The 17,880-nt window shown below is 41.4% G+C and overlaps 1 pseudogene; it reads right to left on the bottom strand.

Annotated features, from left to right (window-relative positions):
- Positions 1-15,525: 15,525 nt before the first annotated feature.
- Positions 15,526-17,656, bottom strand: LOC111894636 (transcription factor TCP12-like; annotated as a pseudogene).
- Between the last annotated feature and the right edge of the window lie 224 nt (positions 17,657-17,880).

Raw genomic sequence — 17,880 nt, 5'->3', positions numbered from 1 at the left:
TCCAGGTGGGCAACCGTGTTCTATTGAAGGTCTCACCCTGAAAGAGATTGATACGATTCGGAAAGCATGGAAAACTACATCCAAGATACGTAGGGCCTTTCGAGATTCCACGCTAAAATTGGCCATGTAGCTTAAAAAATCAATCTACCTCGCAAACTCAGTAACGTACATTCTACTTTCCACATCTCGAACTTGAAAAAGTGTCTGTCTGACGAGACTCTAGTAATCCCACTCGATGAGATCGAGATCAACGAGAGTCTCAACTACGTGGAAGAACCAGTAGAGATCATGGACCAAGACGTCAAGCAATAAAAGAAAAGTCATATCCTGATACTGAAGGTTCGCTGGGATGCAAAGCGAGGACCAGAATTCACTTGGGAGGGCGAGGATCAAATGGAATTGAAATATCCTCATCTTTTTTGCTTAGTTATTTGTAACTACTTAATTTCTTAAACTCTAATTTCAGGACGAAATTCTCTCTAACGGGGGGATGATATGACAACCCGAAATTTCTATCTTGTACCAACATCCAATTCAATCAAAGTTAGATTCGTTTCTGCTATCTTTTAGCACTGTTTAGGGTCTGTTTGAGTGTTCAAAGCCTAGTATAATCAAGGTATGGGTCTAGGGATGAGTGTATTTGGGTTCAATACCTTTCAATTGAACCAAACACGCCTTCATGAGGTGTGTGCGGCCGCACACATGGGTGTACGGCTATATACCCATCCTAGCCATACACTCATGTGTATATATGATGTATTCTTCCATTTTTCATCACTTTACACTCTTACAAGCCTTGAAACAGGATTTCTCTCTCAAGTATCTTCAAGATTTACACTTTGATCTTCAAATAAGTGTTTTCATGCTTTGATTTGTTGATACATGGCTTTAACTAGCTACACCCTTTGATTTCATCCATGAAATTCATCTTTTCGGGTTAGATCTTCATGAACACCAAGAACACACACTAAGTTTTTGGACCTTAAACACCCTTTCAAGCTTCTAACACGTGAGTACTCTTTCTTTATCTTGTTACATACTAGAAACTCTTGATGTTCACCATGAAATACACCATTTTTACAAGATCATCAAGGGTGTTGAAACATCCCAAAAATACAAGCCAAAAATTTCGTTTGAAAACATTACTAAAACCATAATATCCAAATATCATATAAGAAAACCATAAGTCATGTGTCTCAAAATGTCATAAAATATGTCTCATATCAAAATTGATGTCAAGATCATGCCAAAAATATCAGAGTCTAACTCCCAGGCTAAAACTGTGGTGTGTGCCACGCCATCATCCTGAGCCCTTCCCTTTGCTAGCTGAAGAACCTAAAAACAAAACTGCAACTGTAAACACGAAGCTTAGTGAGCTCCCCCAAACTACCACATACCATGCAATAACATATTAAGCACATAATGGGCGTTGACCACTACATCGGACCGAAGTCCGGAACTGACTACGGCCTTGACCAATGCATCGGACCGAAGTCTGGAACTAAGTAGGTGTAACGCCCCGATTCTCAGGTATTGCTTAAATAAGATTTATTGGGTTAAGCTCTACTCGACGAGTTGGTTGACCTATTCGTCGAGTAGCAGCGGGATGGGATCGCGTGTTAAGTGACCTACTCGACGAGTCCATTTGGGGACTCGACGAGTAGGAGCTGGCAGAGGAAACCCTAAATCCTGAGGTTTGCACCCCTATTTAAAGGGACCTCAGCCTCCCTTGGGCCTCTTTGCAGATCTAGAGAGTCCTGAGAGTCCTGATACGTGTGTGGGTGCCTTTGTGTGGTGTTTGAAGCTTAGAAAGAGATTCTTGGAGGAAGAAAGCTAGGAGTGTAAAGGAATTGAAGCAAGGAATGTGTGGGAAGCAGGATTTACATCAGCTAGTATCCTTTGGAGGTATCAAAGTGCCATCCTTACTAGCCCTTTTTCCCTTTGGTTGAGTTTCTAGGGCTTTTTATGGATTTTCAAGTTGGTATGATGAGTTATGGGCTAGATCTGAAGTTGGAACTTCAGATCTGAATCCTCCTTGGATTCTAGAAACATAAAGTTATAGTTTTGGTCGTGATTGACGTCCCTCTTGGGCATGGAGCCCCATTAAGAGCTTAGATTTGGCATTTAGATTCTTTAAAGCCATGCATGCACGTAAAGTTTGCAACTTTACGTGATAAGCATGCCCTAGAAGCTTGGATCTGTGATTTGGAGCTGCTGCATGGCTCAAAACAAGTATGTATGGAAAGAGGACTGAATGGACTCGGCGAGTCACATGAAGATGGCCGTGAACTCGACGAGTTGGATGAAAAACTCGGCGAGTCCGATGAAGATTACCATAAGACATGACGAGTTAAAGAACAACTCGGTGAGTCAGATGAGTTTTCTCTAGAATATGTATGTGTGTGTATCCGTCAAATTGCAAGGAAGGAACTCGACGGGTGGCCTTAAAGTTTGAATGAGGATTGAAGGAACTCGACGAGTCATCCCAGTGACTTGGCGAGTTGGATTGTGCTTCAAGGAACTCGGCGAGTTGCGGTCAACATGGAATGTTGACCTTGACTGAGGATTTGACTTTGACGAGGGGTTGACTGGTGGATTATGGAGTACCTTATAAGGCTAAGGACTTATGAGTGTACTGTACTATGATCATAGGTGGTGGAGCCTGTATCGGTGATCCGATAGTTGGAGTGTATCGTCCGAGTCGACATTTGCAAGGTGAGTTATCCTCACTATATCGATAGGGTCTACGGCACCAAGGACGACCCTTTTAGTTGTTGATGTTATGATATGCTACATGTGGTTATGATCTATTAGATCGGAATCAGGGTAGACAATATGTTATGCTCTATGATCCGTAAGGATTAGTATGTTAGTGACCTGTTTGGTCGGTAGTCTAGTTACGAGAGAATTCTATGATTGATGATTAGTGTGATAGATATGTTTGATGTTTGTATATGACAGTATATTATAGTTATGCGTACATGGTTATTTGCTTGTTGGTTGGGTTAAGGCGGTCCTGCTTTGTGCTGAAGGCAAACATACCCTATGAGCGGTCCGGGGAGACTGCAGGCCCACGAGGCGGACCAGTCATGCCGAAGGCTCGGGATAGATTCAGATAGACTGTAGGCCTAGTAGGGCGGTCCAGTCAAGCCGATGGCTAGTATGCATGTTGATTGATTGATAGATTGTTATTGATATGGCTTTGTCAATGTGGTATTGGTATTTTGGGGGTAGCTCACTAAGCCCTTGGGCTTATAGTTTTAGTTTATTATTTCAGGTACTTCAGGAGCTCATGGCAAGACGAAGGTGTGACCATACCGCTCCTCATCCTTACGTAATGATTTTGGGACACTCTGATGGATATTGATTTGAAAACATTTTTGTAAACAATACTATTTGATTTTTATTATGATCGAAAAAGTTTAAATTTGGTGTAAAATTTATGGATGTTTCAAGTTGGTATCAGAGCCTTGGTTTGAGTGAATTGGAGGAACACTCGTGTGAAACCAGTCTCAAATCAAGGATATTTTTAGAAAGTAAGTTTTAAAATGGTTTTCAAAATAAAGGATGGAGGATGCAGAGGGTACGATCAGCCGAAGCCTGTAAGTAAACCCCAAAACACCATACAGTTAATTGATATTCTGATATGTTAGAATAGCATGCTAGTGCTAGGATAGGGATCTTTTGGAATCGTATGATAGATTTGTCTGATTATATGATTCCTATTAGCCTAGGGTTTCTTGTATATAGAATTGACATCATAACTGTAGAAGTTTAGTGTATGCATCACGACTGTGTATAGTCAAGATCTTATAGTCTGAGAATGTCTGATTCGACCTTAGGATATGATTGGATATTCAGAAGTCTTATCGGGTCCAACGTTATGTGCGGCTAGCATACACTAGTGCTGCAGGGGCTGATGGAAGTTCCATGGAGGTGTGAGTTGTGTAGAGCTGTGGGATCAGTTGTGAGATAGGCGATGTCCCCTAGTAGTGAGGGTTGAGCGCGCATTATCTTGAGTATAGTATTAGGACGTTGTTGTGATACTTTAGACAAATATGGGTAGGTGTGGAAGGTAGTATGGGCCTGTACTACTGGAAGCACAGGACCCATACGGGTAGCAAGGAAATCACAACCCCTAGGGTTTGTAGGTCTTGTTCCCTCGATATTATGTTGTTTGTCTGATGTCCTGAGTGTACCTTTCAGTATGGTGGTGACGAGATATTTTTCTGCTGGGTCCACATCAGGATCAGGATCCGGATCAGGGTCAAGATCGGGAGATGGAGGGTAAGAGGTGTCGGTAGCACCTGAGCCCATGGTTCAGATAGGGACCGAGGAGTTGGATGCCAGGATCCGGGAGATTCTACACGATGAGGTCGCTGCGACTTTCCCAGCACAGTTACCAGAGATGTTTGGGTCGATCAAGACCGTGATGGTCGAGTATTTTGATGAGCGATATGCAGCTCTGGCAGAGATAGCAGCCACTGCAGCCACTTCGGCTGTAACTGCGGCATGGGTTGGAGGAGGAGCCGGCAGGGGTTGGAGGAGGAGCCGGCAGGGCTTTCCAGTACTGGGACTTTGATAATACGAAGCCCCCGACATTTGATGGTACTTAGGATGCGATCAGAGCTATGCGGTGGTTGTCTGACGTGGAGGGTTGTTTCTTCACGTGCTTATGTCCTGCTGACCTGAAGGCCAGGTGTGCTCTGAACTTGCTTAGCCTCGGGGAAAAGGACTGGTGGAGATTGACGACAGGTTCATATTTTGATGATCAGCGGGCTGCTATTACTTGGGAGCAATTCCGGGATATGTTTCGCACCCGCTACTTCCCGCGCGTGGAGCGGGAGCGGCTTGCTCAGGAGTTTTTGACATTGAGACAGGATGGGGAGTCGGTGATGGAGATTACCCGGATGTTCACTGAGAGGGCTATGTTTTGCCCGGAGTTTGCGTCAGAGCAGTCTCAGATGACCGGTTATCTAAGTATGCTCAAGACGGATATACGGTAGTTTGTGGCTACACACCGTTGTGATACCCTCCTGGATCTACAGGAAGCCGCGAGGCGGCGTGAGTTGGAGATAGAGCTGCAGCTGAAGGAGAAGATTCAAGCACCGGTACAATCTCAACCGGCGTCTAAGCGGTCTAAGACCGCTGATGCTTGATCTGGGAGTCAGCAGATCCTCACTTGTGGAAAGTGTGGCAGGGTTCATTCACGATTTTGTCGAGCAGGAGGTGGGTGCCACAAATGTGGAAAAAATTGGGCACTATGCCAGGGGCTGCCGTCAGTCCTCCCCTCCAACAGATATGAGGATTTGTTACCATTGTCATCAGGTTGGTCATGTGAAGACCAACTGTCCGCAGGTCGCCGCCAAGCCGACACTGGGTCCCCGCCAGCTGCGGTGAGGATTAGAGATGGGAGGTCAGTCAAGGTGGAGCCTCTGAAGGCTCAGGGTCGCGCCTACCAGCTCACGGCCTAGGAGGCCAAGGCAACACCAGATGTGGTTGTTGGTACGTTTCTATTCATTGTCTCAATTATGGTATTTGTGTTACACTTATGGATTGTGCCTGTGGTTAGGTACGTTTTTAGTGAATTCTTTGCCTGCCTTGGTATTATTTGACTCGAGGGCGAGTCGGTCGTTGTATCTCAGACCTTCTGTTGAGGGTTCAGTGTGCCGACAGATGATCTTGAGTGTGCGTTCCGAGTTTCGATCGCCAACGAGCACGGGGTTTTTGCTTCTTCGGTTTACCGGGGATGCGAGTTGGAGATTTTCGGAGTGTCCTTCTCGATAGATTTGATTCCTATCCCCATGGGGGATGTATGAGTGATTGTAGTGTCACACCCCAAAACCGGAACGGCGGAAACGTTCTGGGGTGAATGACGTCATGTCAAGTATCACAACACATGCATATAGTAATCAAAGTACAACAAAACATTGCATTAATAGTAATAATTTTACATGGTTACATTACATAGTATCAAAGTAATACAAACATAATATATAGAGTGCAACAAGGTACTTAAGCTATCTTCATCAACAGCTCCCAGGGGATGTACCTGTCTAATTGCTGACCTGAGATTACAAGTTATTTGAAAAGCGAGTATCAACATTTTTACAAATGCTGGTGAGTTCATAACCATTTAGTGACATTTCATTCAAATAACTTAATAAGGAAATAGTTTAAGAGGTTTCAGTGTATTAGAGTCTTTTCCCAGAAAATCCTATATTTTCTTTAAATAAGGCAGCCTTCTACTAAGACTGGTCAGTGTGTTGAGGTAAGAGGTAGTTTTCCCTTATTTGCTATTATTATCAAAATACTGTATTTGATTATTAAGGAAAGCAAGTGACATCAGGGAATAACATATGCCTCAGCAGTGAGGACTGCTGACTAAGGCAAGGAGTCATAGACTCCAGGAGGGTATCGAATTAACAACACGCCTGGTTCGGTCTAACAAAGTGGAGACACAGACCCCAGAAGGTACCATATGAAAGGTACAACTGGTAAGGTCCAAAACAATGAATATAGACCGGAGACGATACTGAATGAAAAGTACATCTCACAGGGTCAAACCAAGACTACAGACCCCAGACAGTATCAAATGAAAAATAGAGCTAGTAAGGTCGAAACAGAGACTATTGACCCCAGACAGTATCAAATGAAAGATACAGTTAGTAAGGTCAAAACAGAGACTATTGACCCCAGACAGTATCAAATGAAAGATACAGCTAGCAAGGTCGAAACAGAGACTATTGACCCTAGACAGTATCAAATGAAAGATACAGCTAGCAAGGTCGAAACAGAGACTATTGACCCTAGACAGTATCAAATGAAAGATACAGCTAGCAAGGTCGTAACAGAGACTATAGACCCCAGACAGTATCAAATGAAAGATACAGCTAGCAAGGTCGAAACAGTGTGACTCTGAAAAGTGACATCAGCATACAGTGTAAATTGCTGACGACATACCGTTACCTTAAAGCCATGAATTATAAGGCAACCCAGGATACTCGTAACCATACTTACTAGAGTTCCAGACGCCCTACAAGCATCTATATAATGTGACATTTGTCACCCCTTGGCTTGGTGGGCCGTGGACTGTAGCTAGCAGTCAGGGTGCGGGGTTGTCAATCCTGTATAGGCCTATACACATAATGTCCGCTCTCCCTACAGGAGACTCTGGTTACCAACTAGACGACGGAGAAGGCCGCGTCCTGAAGATTCATCCCAAATAGTGGGTTTCTAATGAAAGTGTTGAACTAGAGGTAGAGGCTTCTCAATAGTGGGTTCCTAATGAAAGTATTGAATAGAGGTAGAGACTCTTAACTGAATTGACTGAAGTAACCCGTATGTCTAAGCTTGTATACATAGTATATAACTAATGGATCAAACGACCTTCGGATGGCTATCCAATCCCACTAGACCACATCTCAACGAAGAAAAGGAAATAGGGCGGCAAACCTTCCTAAGTCCTTCAACCATTATTTATATGCGTCTATACAAGCACATACATACATCTAACTATGCTCGAGTGGGTATCAAGTAAAAGTGATTCTCGTGAAGTAGGAGTGTCTAACAAGTGAAGTAAGAGCGGTCACAAGTGAAGTATAAGTGTCGAACAAGTATAAGTGCATCGCGAAGTAGAGACGGCACTAAGTGAAGTAAGAGCGGTCGCAAGTGAAGTATAAGTGTCGAATGAGTATAAGTGCATCGCGAAATGGAGATGACCACAAGCGAAGGAAGAGCGTATCAAGTATGAGTGAAGTAGACCCGTATCACTAAGTAAGAGTGTGAATAAGTATAAGCGTTATCAGGTATAAGTGACTTCAGGCATAAGTGAAAGCATTACTGAGTAAGAGTATGAAATAAGTATAAGCGAAGTGGCAGTAACTTAAAGTAAATATATGCGTGAAAAGGAATCTTAATGAAAAGCCTTTACGAATAGAAAATTTCCCACACTGCATTCTTTTGTAAAATATGTTTGAAAATCTTGGAAAATCTTTCACAAACCAGTTTAGAATGAATTTAGTTTAATAGGTATAAGTAAGAGTTTAAAACAGCTGAAAAGCGTTATAACGTCCAACTCAGTAAAAACAGTGTACATTGGCAAAAATCTAGTGCATGCGGGTTATCAATCACATGTGATTGATATGATAACTAGCATGTTTAACTTGTAATCCCCCCTATAAAACATTTAAAAGCATTTAAAAGGTTCATTCAGGGGTATGAACTCACCTGGTGTAAGTAGGTCCGACGGAAGTGTCGTTTAGGCGTTCGGGGTCACGCAAGGACTTGAACACACACAAGGACCTATTTTAACATATGATAATATATGTTCACATACAATTAGCATATAATATACTAATTAAACAATTATACATACTCAAGGGAGTGGAAAACACTTTTGGTTGAGTGTTTGGGGTCCCGGGTAGCGTTTAAGGGTGCTAGGGGTCTCCTATCAGCTGTGGGACTTTGCTATACTCAAGTATCAAGGGTGTAAAGGGGTTTAAAGCATCCATATGAACCAAACAAGGAGTTTACGGCCCAACCTAAGGGAGTTTACGGCCATAAACTCCCAAGGTCATAATCCTTGGGTTTTGATGCTTCTAGCTTGTTCCTTGATTTATTCTAAGCACTTTTCCCAAAAGGCATGAGTGGATTTGAGGTTCCTAAGGGCCTTATAATGGAGTTTACGGCCTAAGAACAACTCCTAAAGGAGTTTACGGCCGTAAACTCTAAATCATTGAGTTTTGTGATGTTTCAAGTCCCTAATGCCTTTCTAGTGATTTCTAATGAAGTGTGATGCTATTTTGGAGGATTAAAACCAACATTTGAGGGGGTTTTAGGGGAGTTTACGGAATTTTTTCTTGTGTTTAAGCCTTTAATGCCATTCTAGCATTTTATGGTAAATGTCTAAGGCCATTAGGGGGGCAAAATCACACTTTTGGGCATGATTTTTGGGAGTTTACGGCCTTGACTATTCATGGGCCGTAAACTCTTTTCTTTAATTCATTTTGGAGTGTTCAAGTGTCTCAAACTCATAGAAATAAGTCCCTAAATTATGTAACAAGCCCTAGGATGAGTTTGGTGCACATTTGGGACCATAACTTGTGGAGTTTACGGCCTAAGCATGTGCTTGGGCTGTAAACTCTTCTTTGAGTCCTAAATCCATGCATTTTAGTGTTTAAACACCCCTAGGCTAATACCTTAATTTATTTCCAAGCCTTTAAGGACATTTGGGGGTCATTTTGGCCATCTTTTGGGGGTTTACGGCCTAAGGAGGCACTTAGGCCGTAAACTCCTTTTTCATATCTCAATCTTGTGATTTTTAGGCTATAATGACAATAAGGTAGACATAGAACAAGTTAGGGTTAATAGTCTTACGTTTAGGAGTCGTAAATCGCGATTTTTGAGTCGAAAACGAGCCTAAAGAGAGAGTATAGAGAGAGAGTGTAAAAAGTCTCCAATGGACTCCACTCACCCATATATAGGTTTCATAGTCGGGGCTCAGTGGAATTTTACCCGATACTGCCGTTAAACGGGGCTTTTGGTCGCACCCGATTTAGTGGTCGTAATAATAAAACTTGACATTTTCTAAATGAATGAAAATGTGTGTCCTGTGTTTTTATTCCCTTTTATCACGACTTAACGGCATGTTAAAGGTAGTCAATGGTCATGTTTATTAAATTGATGCCCTCTAATTAACGGAACTTTTATACAGTGGAATATTCCGTTAACGGTAACGGGGAAATGTAATGGGACAACTTGGGTTGTCACATGTAGGGATGGATTGGCTTAGCCGTTTTGGCGACATGATCGACTGTGAGGGGCAGCGAGTGGTGGTTCGAACCCCAAGTGGGGGAGAACTGGTAGTATATGGTGAGGGCACCAGGTCGGGATCAGGGTTTTGTTCAGTAGCCAGGAATCGACAATATATTCAGCACAGGTGTGCCAGTTATTTGGCGTGTGTGGTAGATACGCGGGTTAGAGAGTAGCTGTCAGTTTCAGAGGTTCCGGTGGTTAGTGAGTTTGCTGATGTATTTCTGGAGGAGTTACCCGGAGTGCCTCTGGTGAGACAGGTTGAGTTCAGGATTGATCTAGTGCCAGGTGCGGCCCCTATCACCAAGGCGTCATACCGTTTGGCACCGCTAGAGATGCAAGAGCTATCATCTCAGTTGCAAGAGTTGTTGGGTAAGCAGTTTATTCGTCCGAGTAGCTCACCCTGGGGAGCATCGATCCTTTCCGTCAGGAAGAAGGACGGTTCTTATAGGATGTGCATTGACTATAGGGAGCTGAACAAGTTAACCGTGAAAAACCGTTATCCACTTTCGGGGATAGACGGCCTCTTTGATTAGCTACATGGAGCATCTTGGTTTTCAAAGATTGATTTGAGAGCAGGATACCACCAAGTCAGAGTGAGAGAGGAAGACATGGAGAAGACCGCATTTCGGACTCGTTATGGTCATTACGAGTTCGTGGTGATGCGTTTGGGCTCACCAATGCGCCGACGGTGTTCATGGATTTGTTGAACCGAGTCTGCAGACCGATGCTCGATCGCTCGGTCATTGTGTTCATAGATGATATCTTGGTGTATTCCAAGAACCAAGAGCAGCATGAGGAGCATCTCAGGGAGCTGCTGGAGGTTCTGAGGCGAGAACGGCAGTATGCCAAGTTCTAGAAATGCAAGTTTTGGTTACGAGAGGTCCAGTTCCTCGGACATCTCGTTAACCAGGAGGGGATTTTGGTCGATCCGGCTAAGGTGGAGGCAGTTATGTAGTGGGAAACTCTGAAATCTCCCTCAGACATCAGGAGTTTCTTGGGTTTAGCAGGGTATTATCAGAAATTCATTCGTGATTTCTCCAAGATTGGCGTACCCCTCACTCGTCTAACGAGGAAGGGGTGGATTTCTGGTGGGGCCCTGAGCACGACGTTACATCCGCAGACTGATGGGCAGTGTGAGCGGACCATTCAGACCCTCGAGGATATGTTGAGGGCGTGCGTCATAGATTTCAGTGGGAGTTGGGACTCCTACCTCCCACTTGCAGAGTTCGCCTACAACAACAGCTATCATTCCAATATTGGCGCTCCACCTTTTAAGCTGTTGTATGGGCGGAAGTGTAGGACCCCAGTCTGCTGGGGAGAAGTTGGGCACATGGTGATGGGTCGGACAGAGGTAGTTCTGTAAACTACCGAGATGATACAACAGATTAGACAGCGACTGCAGACCGCCTAGAGTCGGTAGGAAAGTTATGCCGACCGATGCCGATCTGAGCTGGAATTTCAAGTGGGTGAAATGGTTCTCCTGAAGGTATCACCCTGGAAGGGTGTGATCCGCTTCAGGAAGAGGGGAAAATTGGGTCCCCGTTATATTGGGCCATTCAGGATTGTCGCCAGGGTTGGCAGGGTGGCATATAGGCTAGAACTTCTAGAAGAGCTCAGCCGGATCCACAACACGTTTCATGTTTCGCAATTACGAAAATGCATTATAGACCAGGAGGCAATGGTATCGTTCGATGACATTTCATGTTTCGAAATTGCGAAAATGCATTATGGACCAGGCGGCCGCACACAAGGATGTCCGGCTGTACACCCATCCTAGCCGTACACTCATGTGTATATATGATGTATTCTTCCATTTTTCATCACTTTACACTCTTACAAGCCTAGAAATCGGATTTCTCTCTCAACTATCTTCAAGATTTATAAGTAAGTGTTTTCACGCTTTGATTTGTTGATACATGGCTTTAACTAGCAACACCCTTTGATTTCATCCATGAAGTTCATCTTTTTGGGTTAGATCTTCAAGAACACCAAGAACACACACTAAGTTTTTGGACCTTAAACACCCTTTCAAGCTTCTAGCACGTGAGTACTCATTCTTTAGCTTGTTACATACTAGAAACTCTTGATGTTCACCATGAAATACACCATTTTTACAAGATCATCAAGGGTGTTGAAACATCCCAAAAATACAAGCCAAAAATTTCTTTTGAAAACATTACTAAAACCATAATCTCCAAATATCATATAAGAAAACCATAAGTCATGTGTCTCAAAATGTCATAAAATATGTCTCATATCAAAACTAATGTCAAGATCATGCCAAAAATATCAGAGTCTAACTCCCAGGCTAAAACTGTGGTGTGTGTCATGCCATCATCCCGAGCCCTTCCCCTTGCTAGCTGAAGAACCTAAAACCAAAACTGAAACTATAAGCACGAAGCTTAGTGAGCTCCGCCAAACGACAACATACCATGCAATAACATATTATGCACATAATGGGCCTTGCCCACTACATCGGATCGAAGTCCGGAACTGACTAGGGCCTTGACCACTGCATCGGACCGAAGTCCGGAACTAAGTAGGTGTAACGACCCGATTCTCAGGTATTGCTTAAATAAGATTTATTGGGTTAAGCTCTACTCGACGAGTTGGTTAACCTACTCGTCGAGTAGCAAGCGGGATGGGATCGCGTGTTAAGTGACCTACTCGACGAGTCCATTTTGGGACTCGGCGAGTAGGAGCTGGCAGAGGAAACCCTAAATCCCGGGGTTTGAAACCCTATTTAAAGGGACCTCAGCCTCCCTTGGGGCTCTTTACAGATCTAGATAGTCCTGAGAGTCCTTAGACGTGTGTGGGTGCCTTTGTGTGGTGTTTGAAGCTTAGAAAAGGAATCTCGGAGGAAGAAAGCTTGGAGAGAAAAGGAGTTGAAGCAAGGAATGCATGGGAAGTAGTATTTACCTCAGCTAGTATCCTTTAGAGGTATCAAAGTGCCATCCTTACTTCCCTTTTTCCCTTTGGTTGAGTTTCTAGGGCTTTTTATGGATTTTAAAGTTGGTATGATGAGTTATGGGCGAGATCAGAAGTTGTAACTTTAGATCTGGACGCTCCTTGGATTCTACAAACATAAAGTTATAGTTTTGGTCGTGATTGAGGTCCCTCTTGGGCATGAAGCCCCATGAAGAGCTTAGATTTGGCATTTAGAGCCTTTAAAGCCATGCATGCGCGTAAAGTTTGCAACTTTACGTGATAAGCATGCCCTAGAAGCTTGGATCTGTGATTTGGAGCCGCTGCATGGCTCAAAACAAGTATGTATGGAAAGAGGACTGAATGGACTCGACGAGTCGCAAAGTTGACCCGGCGAGTCACATGAAGATGGCCATGAACTTGACGAGTTGGATGAACAAATCGACGAGTCCGATGAAGATTATCATAACACTCGACGAGTTGAAGAAAAACTCGGCGAGTCGGATGAGTTTTCTGTAGAATATGTACGTGTTTTGTATCCGTCAAGTTGCAAGGAAGGAGCTCGACAAGTGGCCTAAAAGTTTGAATGAGAATCGAAGGAACTCAACGAGTCAGCCCAATGACTCGGCGAGTTGGATTGTGCTTCAAGGAACTCGGCGAGTAGCCAAGGGTAGTCGGCGAGTTGGGGTCAACATGGACTGTTGACCTTGACTAAGGATTTGACTTTAACCAGGGGTTGACTGGTGGGTTATGGAGTAACTTATAAGGCTAAGGACTTATGAGTGTATTGTATTATGATCATAGGTGGTGGAGCTTGTATCGGGTGATCCGAGAGTTGGAGTGTATCGTCCGAGTCGACATTTGCAAGGTGAGTTATCCTCACTATATCGATAGGGTCTACGGCACCAAGGTCGGCCCTTTTAGTTGTTGATGTTATGATATGATACATATGGTTATGATCTGTTAGATCGGAATCAGGGTAGATAGTATATTATGCTCTATGATCCGTAAGGATTAGTATGTTAGTGACCTGTTAGGTCGGTACTCTAGTTACGAGAGAATTCTATGATTGATGATCAGTGTGATAGATATGTTTGATGTTTGTATATGCCAGTATATGATAGTTATGCACACATGGTTATTTGCTTGTTGGTTGGGTTGAGGCGGTCCTGCTTTGTGCTGAAGGCCAGCATACCCTATGAGCGGTCCGGGGAGACTGCAGGCCCATGAGGCGGACCAGTCATGCCGAAGGCTCGGGATAGATTCAGATAGACTGTAGGCCCAGTAGGGCCGATGGCCAGTATGAATGCTGATTGATTGATAGATTGTTATTGATATGGATTTGTCAGTGTGGTATTGGTATTTTGGGGGTAGCTCACTAAACTCTCAGGCTTACAGCTTCAGTTTATCGTTTCAGGTACTTCAAGAGATCATGGCAAGGCGAAGGCGTGACCGTACCGCTCCTGATCCTTACGTTATGATTTTGGGACACTCTGATGGATATTGATTTGAAAACATTTTTGTAAACAATACTATTTGATTTTTATTATGATCGAAAAAGTTTAAATTTGGTGTAAAATTTATGGATGTTTCAGTAGGGCCCTGCCCACTGCATCGGACCGAAGTCCGGAACTAACTAGGTCCTTGCCCATTTTTTGATCATATTGTTATTCCTACAAAAGGTTCATTTAATGCTCAAATATTTCTTCATATTGATCAATCAATTGTTTTCCCTTGATAATTAATATCAAAATCATTACAGCAACTCGATTTTTTCATATGTAAGTCGATAAGCATATAAAACATCACAAATGTTTGGGTTTTTCAATCTATGTCGACTACCATCAAGTCCACCATGTTGGTTCATTGTATGTGGAGACAAACAAGGGATGCATATGAATAGTAAGGGCTAATTCCTTTTTATTTCATATCATTGAGGTTTTGTTGTGATGGAGTTTAAGATGATTTATCAATTTTGGAAACATTATGTGTTCTTCGTTTACATAAGATATAAGAGTATCCATAATGCATAGTTCAGTGAGAGAGTATAATGAGATGACATGCCTAACTAGTATTTAATGGATTAAACTCTATCATTGTAAGATGTCATATTGACATTTAATGGGTATAAAGTTCAATGTCCACTGAGCTTTTCAAGAAACTTTTTAACTATTAAATATATATTCCATTGAACTCTATTCAGTTCAATGCATTATATGAAAATTAATGTAAAGTTATATAATAAGCAAAATGATAATGTATAAGTCTATTAAATTCTATTAAATTTAATGTATTGTGGATGTCCTAACCATTACAAGAAATGTTACATATACCTACGAAGGCTATTAGGTCAACTAAATTTGAGAATGAAAGTTTATCATTCTCAAAGGCTTAATCATGACATATTTATAACTGATCATACCCTTTCACGAGTATAAGTGCTGATACGACCGGTGAATTAGGCACTAATATAAAGTAATATTTTTACTTTTATTACACCATTAAAAATTGTTATATATAGAAGCTTAATCGTGTGCCCTATTTATTTAAGGGTACTTGCTTGTGGAGAGTCAACAACACGAAAGTCAGAGGCTCTAACTTTTATGCAACATCGTCAGTATGGCTTTATCTCAAATCAGTAAAGATTCAGTAGAAGCCCTCAAAAGCATTAACAGCCATAAGAATATTAATTATTATCTAATAAAAAACAATTCTGCATGACTTGCAATCTTGGCATCCTTAAAAAAATATTACTTAACCTTCACCATGCATAAACTAGTACAATCAGGATGCAGGAAGCAACGAAATATTCACACTATGATTATATCTTCCACTTGATTTGAATTTCTGTTAACAAAAAGCAAAATGTAATTATATTTAGTATAATCATATCTATATCTCCATTTGATTAGTAGTTAATGGGTGTTAAGAGTAGCAATGCAAACTGAAACAATTAATCACATGCTCAAGGTAAACTACACTAGATTAGTGTTCTTAATCTTTAGATATTGATAGTATTTGATTTAATTGAGATCTTGTTTTCCAATATCGCCTCATATGTGAAGTGTTTACTAACAAAACGCTAACAAGTCTTCAAGACAAAAGAACTTCCTGCCTTCCTGGAGTTATCAATGGATGCAGCAGTTCTCTTCTTGCAGGAAGATCATCATGATCTTCACAACTCTGCAATTGCTGCTGCCTACAATTAAAAATCTTCTTTAATTCTTATAATTCTTTAAGTGCAATGTAGATTTATGATCACTATAATGAAGAGTAACGATTTTGGGTTTTATTATGATCAAAACTTGCTTAGTTTTATGTTTAGGTTTTATTAAATTTGCAGATTGAGTGTGTTTAGGATTTTTCTTACATTTTTTGGTGTTTTGTTCTTTATCTTCTAAACCATCATGATCAAACTCTAATGAGGATAACCTTCAAGATCGAACAACATGAGGATGATGTTCATCTATTGTTAATTTTCCTAAATGTGTAATTTGACAAAGATAATTTTTAATTTTTTTTACAAGATGTACGATGCATTGACTAAAATCCATGACCAAATATTCAAATATGTAATTAAAAATTAAATGTATATTCAAATATATAATTTTTTTTTTACAAGAAGTACATGGTCAGTAATCAGTATGGTTTCACTTCGTATCAATCAAGATTGAATAGATTTAGAAGCATCAAAAGATACATAACAATATACATGGATTATTAACTCGTATTAACTAATCAACAACAATTGACTTACATCCTTAAAATATGCTCACTCCAGTTCCACCATTAATGACTACTGCCGATCAACGATCACCAGATTGCAGTATGCGCTGAGATCACCTTATGATCATCTCCTGCACTTGATTTGAAGTTCTGTTAACAGAAAACAAGAAAAATTACTAAAATTATGCATACCAGATTGATTACAACTGCATGCTCAAAACTACAGTACATTGTTGTCCTTAAATTTTAGATCTTGATATGTTTCGATTTCAATGAAATTTTATGTTCCAATGTTCTCTCAATTATCACGTCTTTAATTGTTATCGTTTTATCATTATACAGTTTGAAGAATGTTAGGTTTAAAGGGGTTACTTGATAGTCAAAATCATCATGAACTACTGTCATCAACTCATCATCAAGCTTTCTGATTCGCATCTTCTCTCTCACCCTTTCTCTTGCTCTCGCTCTTGCCATGGCCCTTGAGTGGCCTCTTTCAAGATTATCTTGAAATACTCCTTTTGATTTTTGTTTAATTTTCTTCCTTTTTTCTTCAACGTATTTGAGTTGTGATTTCTTTTTCGATTTGCCCCCATCACGTACACCTATAACCGCTTCCAGAAAACTCGTTTTTGACTGATAAGACGCTGTGGAAGATGAGTAGAAATTTGTTTCTTCAACCAACTCCTTAATCGCTGTATTGCACTTCGAAAAGAGCCAATCAAGGGTTTTACTTTGCTTTATCAAAACCTAACAAGTCTTGAAGACAAAAGAACTTTCGTGAGATGTCAATGGACAATCTCACCCTCCGATTCCTGGGTCCTCGAGCTGTATAGATCTTACTATGCCCATCTTTTGATGCCACCGTTTTCTTATTGGAGGATGGAATTACCGATTGTAGAAGATTATCATGATCTTCACAAGTCTGCAACACTTGTTCTGCAGAAAACAACTGCTTCTTCTTACACAAATCTTGCTTGACTGTAGAAATATTATATATGTCCGGTGAAGGAGGAGCGAGACTGTTATTTGTATCGTGAAAACAATCGTCGGAGATAAAAGGGTCGCTGTTATTCAGGTGGTAGTTACAGCAAGAACAATCATTTTTATGGTCAAAGAGAAAATTAGGAGGAAAGAAGATATTGGGGGATGATGGAAGCTCGGGAAAAGGGTTTGAGCCTGAGGAAAACATTGCTAAGAAAAATAACTAATATTTGAAAACCTCTGCTCACATCCAGGTTGCTTGCTTTAAGTGTATCTTTTAGGGCACAATTAGGTAAATTCACGTAGTAGTCTCCATCGAATTAATAAATAAAGGTAATAATTAAGATTATCAGTTACATTCAAGGTTTGTCTTTACATGCTTGACACACATTATAAGGGAATTTTCTGTTATTTTGTAAATTTTGTGAAACA

The sequence above is a fragment of the Lactuca sativa genome, chromosome 4 (assembly GCF_002870075.4).
Source record: "Lactuca sativa cultivar Salinas chromosome 4, Lsat_Salinas_v11, whole genome shotgun sequence".
Taxonomy (NCBI): Eukaryota; Viridiplantae; Streptophyta; class Magnoliopsida; order Asterales; family Asteraceae; genus Lactuca; species Lactuca sativa.
Note: the sequence above shows the minus strand (reverse complement) of the source record. Positions and strands in the feature narration are given on the sequence as shown.